The sequence below is a fragment of the Brassica oleracea genome, chromosome C6 (genome assembly GCF_000695525.1).
Source record: "Brassica oleracea var. oleracea cultivar TO1000 chromosome C6, BOL, whole genome shotgun sequence".
Classification (NCBI taxonomy): Eukaryota; Viridiplantae; Streptophyta; class Magnoliopsida; order Brassicales; family Brassicaceae; genus Brassica; species Brassica oleracea.
The window spans coordinates 10,128,798-10,129,230 of NC_027753.1; positions in this window are offsets into that span (position 1 = coordinate 10,128,798).

Here is a 433-nt window from a genome sequence, read left to right on the forward strand (position 1 = left end):
CTGAGGACTAAATGGACTTCTTTATCGTCCACCTTTGGACTGAATGGATCAGTGTCCAAAACAAGTGATCTCACGCCCATGTACTAGATAATGGGTGAGACTGGTTCGTATTAAATCTCATGAGTACCCTTTTCTGTATATACTATTTGATGCACAAGGATTTAATTGTTAATGTACTCAGGCTGTAATCCCAAACAAAACTTTGTTTTCCAAGATCTTTCATCTCAAACTCTTTCTTGAGATATTCAACTGTTTGGAAAATTGTATCCAAAGGTTCCTAGGATATCCAGATCATATACTTTGATGATTATCAATATTGTTCTCAAGAACTTGCTGTACTTTTAGCTCAATACCCTCTAGTACTTTCATTATCCAGCGGACCATATAAATATGCAGTCACTACAGCAACTTGCTGCAAGTCTAATTTTTTCTC